Source organism: Triticum aestivum, chromosome 3B (genome assembly GCF_018294505.1).
Source record: "Triticum aestivum cultivar Chinese Spring chromosome 3B, IWGSC CS RefSeq v2.1, whole genome shotgun sequence".
Taxonomy (NCBI): domain Eukaryota; kingdom Viridiplantae; phylum Streptophyta; class Magnoliopsida; order Poales; family Poaceae; genus Triticum; species Triticum aestivum.
The window spans coordinates 851,865,756-851,873,379 of record NC_057801.1 but is presented as its reverse complement, the minus strand read 5'-3'; the positions used below and the strand labels follow the sequence as shown (position 1 = coordinate 851,873,379).

The following is a 7,624-nucleotide window of genomic DNA, read 5'->3' as shown; positions in this document are numbered from 1 at the left end:
GGTGTGCGCATGGCGCAGCAGGAGCTGGAGGACCTCTACCTCGGCGTCCCCGACGGCTCCGTCGACCTCACCTTCCGAGACTTCGTCGTCGCCCCGCCACCACCGCCCACCGCCTCCGTGTCGCCTGCTCCCACCTGCTTGGCCCCCATCCACGAGCAACCTAATGAGGACGACCCTGCAGCTGCAGCCGAGACCGAGCGCAGCAACAAGGCGCTCCTCTCCAGGACCTCCACCAACATCTTCACCTACAAGGTCCAGTCATCCGCCTCTTCCGACGACGACGACGACACCACCCAGCGCCACCAGGACACGACAACACCGCCGGGCTTCCAGCTCTCCCCTTCCCCGTCCCCTCCTCCGCCCGCCCGCTCCTCCCGCGCCACCAGAAGCAGCCACGCCGGCAGAAGCGGCCGGCCCATGCGCCGGGCGGGCATCCCGCACTCCAACCTCTGCGCGGCGTGCAGCCGCTACATGCATGTCTTCCGCCACCGCTGCCTCGTCTGCGGCCGCGCATACTGCCGCCGCTGCGTGGGCGCCGGCATGGGAGACATGACCGAGGGACGCAAGTGCCTCGACTGCCTCGGCCGCAAGTACAGCCACCGCTACATCCACCGCGCCGGCCGGGGCGCCACCGCCGCCGCGGGCCTCCTCTGCCTCTGCTGCTGCGCGCTCCACGCCTGGGGCTCTTCCTCCTCCGTCAGGGCCGAGGAGCTGCTCTGGGCCGAGAAGGGCCCCGCGCCGCGCCGCCGGCCCTCCACGTCTTCCTCCACCACATCCATCTCCGCGTCCTACAGCACGGCGGCCGGTGGTGGGGGTGGCTACTCGGCGTCCATGAGCATGACCATGATGAGCATCAACAGCGGCGCCAGCAACAGCAACGGCCACGGCCACAGGAACAGCAACGTCGTCGTCGTCGCACCGCCGCCTGCATCCTTCTCCCGCAGCAGCGCCAACCCGCACGCTTTCCCTCTCTAGTCTACTCTCTACACCTCGCACGCTAGCCTGCTGCTTAATAACTACACTCTGCTCTGTCTCTGTGATATTACATTTATTCTATTTTCTTTCTGTTGCCAACAATAGTAATTGATTCCACCACTCGGTTTTGTTTAATTTTCCAACATTTATATGCACCGATCATGTCATGTGTGGTGAAATTGTGACCATGTCCATCATGTAGTACTTTCTCTTTTCATCCAAAATTGTACGGCATTGCTTAAATCATCTCTTCTTCCTTGGGTTCAAGATGATCACCGAGCCAAAGAATCAAAAATCAACCAGTGGGTGATAGGTTAGGATGATCAATGGTTAACTGTATCCAAGCCCCTGCCAAGGATTAAACCTTGGATCTGACAACATATGTTTCTCATGAAAACGAAATATGATTTTCTCGGTCGAGGCGGCATTCGTGTTGATCTTGACTCGCCGGTTGTGAAGCTCCACAGCCTCGGTTTTTAGTAGTCACCATGTAAGAGCATCTCCGGTCGTTGGAGCCCCCTAGGACAATCGCCGGATCAAAAATAGCACGTCTTCGGGGGGCAAAACGCTTCCACCGGATGAAATGCTAGTACATTTTTCCAGCCGTTGGTGCCACCAGGAGAATCGACGCGCAAAAAGTGATTGGGTGAGCTAAGAAAAAGGACGCGTGGGGGAATAGGATTGGATGTTGCTTCTGCCGGCGCCCCCAACAGCCCCCCGGCGCGCTGGGTTTGGCCTGGGTTCGCCGGCGCTATTTTGAGGTCTGGGGGGAGGGGGCACGGCTGGGCTGTTTTTTTTTTGTTTGCCCTTTTTACATTTCCAGCGTGAAAAAAGTGGTCCTAGGGACGCTCTCGGGGAATGGCTGGAGATGCTCTAATTTTGTGCGCGTGGTGGTTATCTTGGTATGCGGGTGCGTCAACATTGAACTCGATCACTATATATGCATGTATTCAAAAAAGAAAAGAAAAAGAAGAACACAAAGTAATTAGACACACATGCATATGTATGGACGCAAATTCAAACCATAACTGGGTGGGTCTTGTGGTGGCACCTCCTATCCATACCATACGTGGTGCCGTCGACGTGAAATGTTGATGTGCAAGCTCTCAGGCCCATCCCATGGTTGTGTTGCAGTGAGTTTCGTCTCCTCCATGATGTGGTCTTGGCAGATCTCCATGATGTGCCGTTGACACCAAGTAACTTGTCGATGCTTGTACTCTAAGGTCACAGCCTATGTATGAATAATGCCTCGATCGTACAAGGGGTCGTTTGTGCCATTAGTCCACATGCATGTTGAACAAGAGCAATTTTGACTAATTGTGTGTTGCTTACATGATATACACGTATATACTATTTTGACTAATTGTGTTTGGCAACCAAAAGTCTGAACCACAATCTTGCTACAATACCAGCTCCTTGTCACCCCTTCCAACAGCTTGGGTACGTAGGAGATGAGTGCGCAAGCTTTCAGTGTAAGTTTGCCCTTCAGTACGTATAGTTGTTAGAACTTGGTATGAGCTCCATGTGTAGATTCCGCATGCAGTTAGGTTCACCCTTCATGATTTCATCTATGTCCTTCAATCTTGCACCAAATATATGCATGGAATGAAGTAATTTAACTTGTTTTTTTTCTTTTAGCTAGCTAGCTAGCTAGAACATTGCAAGATGTTTCAATGGGAGAAATGAATGTTTCTGCAAGTGCTTAACTTCAGGGATGGTCAGTGTTTGGATTGTATTCAAGAAGACTTGACCTATCTATTCTACTCTATTCTATACAGGGTTTTGGTGTGAGATATGCGTATGCGGCCCCGACAATCTGCACCCTTTATCAAGTTGATATGAGTCGCGTGCGTCCAAGTCCGCGGAGGCGGGGGCGGCGGCAGCAGAGGTAGCACCCACGCAGACGAGCGCCGTCACCTGCAGTCGGGTCGGCGGTGAAGCGGTCGATGGCGACGCGAGGAACTCCAGACAGACAGGCAGCGATCCAGCGGCGCGTGCAGATGGAGGCACAGGTCGAGACGGTGGCTGGCGGGGAGGCTGTAGGGAATAGGTGGGGCGAGGCGTGGGGCGTGGCCAAAACTGCCCCGACTAACGTAATTAATGTAATAGCATGGTGGGTAATTAAAACATGAAACGCGTTTAGTATACTAGGGATGTAGACCATCAGATTGCAGGTTTTGATGGATAGGATAATTTGGTTCTCCGCCCTCTCGTGCTTTTACGGGGGTAATAGATACATGGTGTCAACTAACTGGCACACGTATGTTTTTTCTTTTGCATGGTAATACGTGTCTCATTCATATCATAAAGAACAAAGTACAAGTCACGTAAAGACCGACATGACAAAACTGAAAAGATAGCAGAACATCTCTGAGCTTGACACCAACGCCCATCACCTGCTTCCGGCACCACCACAGTAGCCACCGAAGAAAAGAATGATGAATCACCTTCTCACCCGAGCTCGACGCGGCTCCATCGCTGATATGCAGCTTTGCGGACCTCCAAGGTGGCTCACCAAAAGTGAAGCCCTTACCGTTGAACGAATCAGACCGGGGCAACACCCCAGACATGCCAGCCAGCGATCCAGCGGCACGTGCAGATGGAGGCACATGTTGAGGCGGTGGCTGGCGGGGAGGCTGTAGGGAATAGGTGGGGCGAGGCGTGGGCGGTGGCCAAAACTGCCCCGTCGGCGTGGTCGCGAGAGGGCAGAGGGCAGTGACGTGTTCGTGAGGATGTTAACCCAATGGCATGGTGGGTAATTAATTAACGTAATGGCATGGTGGATAATTAAAGCATGAAACGCGTTTAGTATGCTAGGGGAGATGTAGACCATTAGATTGCAGGTTTTGATGGATAGGATGATTTGGTTCTCCGCCCTTTCGTGCTTTTATAGGGGTAATAGATACATGGTGTCAACTAACTGGCACGCGTATGTGACCGAATTTGTATTATTAATATCTCCCTAATATTTGTAACCTCCATGTTTATGTTTGTAGTAGAACTTTGTAAATAAATAGGCTCATAAGCATATATATCTCGTCAGTCTATCTTTTTTTTCTGAGCATCAGTACAGACACAAGCGCTCATATACACGCGCATACACTCACCACTATGAACGCACACATGCACACCCTATCCCTATGAGCACCTCCGAGAGACTGAGCCGGCATATCATCTTGAGATTTACGAAGCCACTGTAGGCGTCTCGTCGTCGACGGGAACGTCTCCTCCCACTGAAAGCACATAGCTGGAAATCCTGAAATAAATCCAGGAATAATGTGAGCACCAGAATTTGAATTCTGGTGGGTTGGGAATACCACTGTCCACCTAACCATCCCAACCACAAGTTATCTTGTTTGATGTATTTCCACGATAATATGGTAGCAGAATCATTCATCATTAATGTTGATGCCGAATTATGCCCTTCATTTAATCCTAGAATGAAACTAAAGGTAATTTGTTGTAAAAATAAAGCCTGTGTATGTTGTGAATATGTATTAAAATCAATGAATATTTTTTCAGTTCTCAAACATTTTTTTAAAAAAACATGTTTTTTCGTTTGCAACATTTAAAAAAAATCAAGATTAATATGCTAAGCGAGAGAGTGGAGCAGGGAGACGAGCTGCATGCGCGAGCCAGAGCTTCGTGGGCCGGCCCATATGAACGTTAGAGCAACAGTTTCATTGTCTCAGCATGGAATATGAGCTCCCCAAATTTTATTTGGCGCCCGGTGCGCCACATAAAGGCGTTTCAGCAAAGCGGTGCAGGCATCCTCCACACTGCTAGCTAGTGGGCCGGTCCATTTTGTTCTTATTTCAATGGTTTCTCACTTTTATTCATTTTTAGTTTACATTTTAGTTTTCGTTTTTATATGTTTTTTGTTGCATCAATTTCGTGAACGTTTTCAAAATTTTCATGATTGTTTTAAAATTGATTTTATTCAATTTTCGTGTCAACTTTTGATTATTGAAATTCGTGATTTTTTCTCAAATTTGTGAATTTTATAAAAAATCATGAACTTTTTAACCTTTTCAATTTTCATGAACTGTTTTCAAATTTGTTGTTTCTAAAGTTGTGATTTTATTTTCCACATTTCATGAACTTTTCAATTTATTTAAAATGTTTTTATCAATTTTCATGAACTTTTCAATTTATTGAATTTTTTTTATCAATTTTCATGAAGTTTTCTCAAATTTGTTGTTTCTAAATTTTGTGAATTGTTTTTCCAAATTCATGATTTTTTTAAATGTACAAACTTCTTTCGAACCTATGAATTTTTTTTATTCTTTAAAAGATCACATTTTATTTGAAAAAGTCAACAATGGACCGGTCAATTGTGACCGGCGAACTATGGACCGAGCTATCAGAAAAAATTGTGCATCACAGAGCAAGCGCTTCCCTATTGTTTTGCATTGGCCGACAAGCGGAGGCGCAGGGGCTCTGCTCTAAGAACTCCACTCTGCTCTAAGAACAAATAGTGTCTCTAGCTACACCCCAACACGATAATATATGGACAGAAAGAAAACACCACTAAGACATAATTCTAAGAACAAATAGTGTCTCTAGCTACACCCCAACACGATATATGGACAGAAAGAAAACACCACTAAAACATAATTAAAATCCAAGACAAATTAGATAAACCAAAAAACCTGCTATAGAAAAAAAAGACAATCCTACGAGTGAAGACCGGCGTGGCGAATCTCGTGTTAGCCACTAGTAGTAATTGAATGGTTCTTTCCCTAAAAAAATTGAATCGTTCCATTTCTCCCCTAAAACATAATTAAAATCCAAGACAAAGCAGATAAACCAAAATACCCGCTAAAGAAAACAAGACAATCCTACAAGAAAATGACGCGGTGAATCTTGCGTCAGCCTCTAGTAGTAATTGAACGGTTCCATTTCTCCCACGCGCTTAATTATCATGCTGATGTGATGTGAAGTTGGATTAAGGTTTAATTATTCAGCATTGTCTTGTCAGGCATTTATTACTTTTTACTGAGGAGGGCGCGTGGAAGGAAAATATTACTCCTTCTTCTTGCTGGTAGATTAATAAACTCCTATCAATGTAGCGTGGGTGAAGGGAGGAACCTAGCTAGGTCGTAGCTGCCATGCAGATGCAGGTTCGGCCCGAACAATCGTATATGGCGTCAAAGCGCCCGCGACCGGATTTGCTTACATCGGCGCCACCGGCAAAGCTTGGGCCACCATCACCACCTCTTCGAGTCGCCATGGCCAGCTTGTGCGCGGTATATGAAAGAGGCAAGTGAGTGAGAGAGGGAAACATGTGTGGTCGACCTAAATCCAATCCAGTGCACCGCCGCTTGCATTCGGGACGTGGCTTGACCCGTCAGTTTTGATGTTAGACGTGGCTCATTTTTTTAAAAAACTTTATTGCGATTTGTTGCACACTTGGGTCAGAAGTGGTGGTCATTTGTTTTAGTTTTGTTGTCTTCATTCAAAACTACAGTAGTAATGTTTGTGGTGGTTGTGAGTAATAATTTACTTTACTTACTTAAAAAAGAAGGAAGATAGAAGAGCAACACATAAATGGTTTATTAATGAAATGGTTGTTATTTGTGTCACGTGAGCAGCTATCCATCCATCCATCCATAATTTTCCCCTGACTCCCTCCCTCCCTTGGTCCACCGTCCACCCAACCCTACTCAACCAGTCAACCTTACCCACCCACTGCGCGACCTGAGGTTGAGTTGTTCCTCGGTGGGATTGCGGCGGCGGCGGCAGAGAGCATGGGCAGCGGCTGCGAGACGGCCTGGCATTCAGCTTCAGGTATTCCCCCTCTCCCTCTCCCTCTCCCTCCCTCTTATTCATTAGATTAGATTAGCAGATTAGGTTTGTTTTGCTGGCCAGGCCATTGATGTAGGTACCTTGCTTGGTTGACATCAATATCAACATCAATATCAACATCAATGGGAGGGAGGGAGGGGGTGATGGATGGATGGATTCAATGGCCAAATGTACTACTACTTACTAGTCGTATTTATGCGGTGGGTGGTGAGGGAGGTCACTGGAAGAAGCAGGGGAACAAATGGTTCCACCAACCACGCTTGCTTACTAGTAATAACATTAGTCAACAACTCCCCACAACACAAGACGAGACGCCTGCCTTGCCTCACACACTTTTCAATTCTTGCTTTCCTCACTTCATTTTCAATCACCAATAGCTTTTTTTACTTTTGGTGTGGAAATTAAGAAAGGATTGATTTGATTTGTTGTTCAAAGGAAGGAAGGAAGGAAGGAAGGAAGGAAGCCAACTCAACTCTTCCTCATTTCCTTTGTGCTTGCTTGGATGGAGTGATTGATTGATTGATTCAAAGGAAGCAAGTACAAGGAAATGGTCTTCAGCTGGATTGGATTGGATTGGATTCAACAAAGGAAGAAAGATCAGAGAAAGAAAGGGTTCAGCTTGCCGTCCCTTTCCTCCCCATTAATCAATCCCCCAACCAATCGCAATACAAGAATACTGTACTTGACAATTCTCTCTCTACTCGACTCCCTCCATCCGTGTTTGTTGCTTACTTGCTCCTCCCATTTTTCAATCCTTCTTCTTCTTGGTGCATCCCCAACCATCCCTCTCCTCCTCCTCTTCTTCTTCTCTACCCTTTGCTTGCTTGCTTGCTTATTGTCC

The 7,624-nt window shown here is 47.1% G+C and overlaps 1 protein-coding gene and 1 pseudogene across 1 annotated transcript in view; one reads left to right on the top strand and one right to left on the bottom strand.

Moving 5' to 3' along the window:
• Positions 1-245: 245 nt before the first annotated feature.
• Positions 246-779, bottom strand: LOC123068139 (uncharacterized; annotated as a pseudogene).
• A 5,847-nt stretch (positions 780-6,626) lies between these two features.
• Positions 6,627-7,624, top strand: part of LOC123072926 (probable LRR receptor-like serine/threonine-protein kinase At1g06840) — a gene marked incomplete in the record, with an annotated part of 8,461 nt that continues 7,463 nt past the window's right edge. Inside the window, 2 exon segments of the mRNA XM_044496599.1 lie at positions 6,627-6,765; positions 7,219-7,592.